Here is a 358-nt window from a genome sequence, read left to right on the forward strand (position 1 = left end):
GCATCCCTCCACAGCATCTCTCACAGCATCCCTCACAACATCCCTCCCACAGCATCCCTCACAGCATCCCTCACAGCATCCCTCCCACAGCATCCCTCAGAGCATCCCTCACAGCATCCCTCCCACAGCATCCCTCACAGCATCTCTCACAGCATCTCTTTCCAGCATCCATCACAGCATCCCTCACAGCATCCCTCCACAGCATCCCTTACAGCATTCCTCCACAGCATCCCTCACAGCAACCCTCCCCGCATCCCTCACAGCATCTCTTCCAGCATCCCTCACAGCATCCCTTACAGCATCCATTCCCGCATCCCTTACAGCATCCCTCACAGCATCCCTCACAGCATCCCTCACA

The sequence above is a fragment of the Priapulus caudatus genome, unplaced genomic scaffold (assembly GCF_000485595.1).
Source record: "Priapulus caudatus unplaced genomic scaffold, Priapulus_caudatus-5.0.1 Scaffold406, whole genome shotgun sequence".
Taxonomy (NCBI): domain Eukaryota; kingdom Metazoa; phylum Priapulida; class Priapulimorpha; order Priapulimorphida; family Priapulidae; genus Priapulus; species Priapulus caudatus.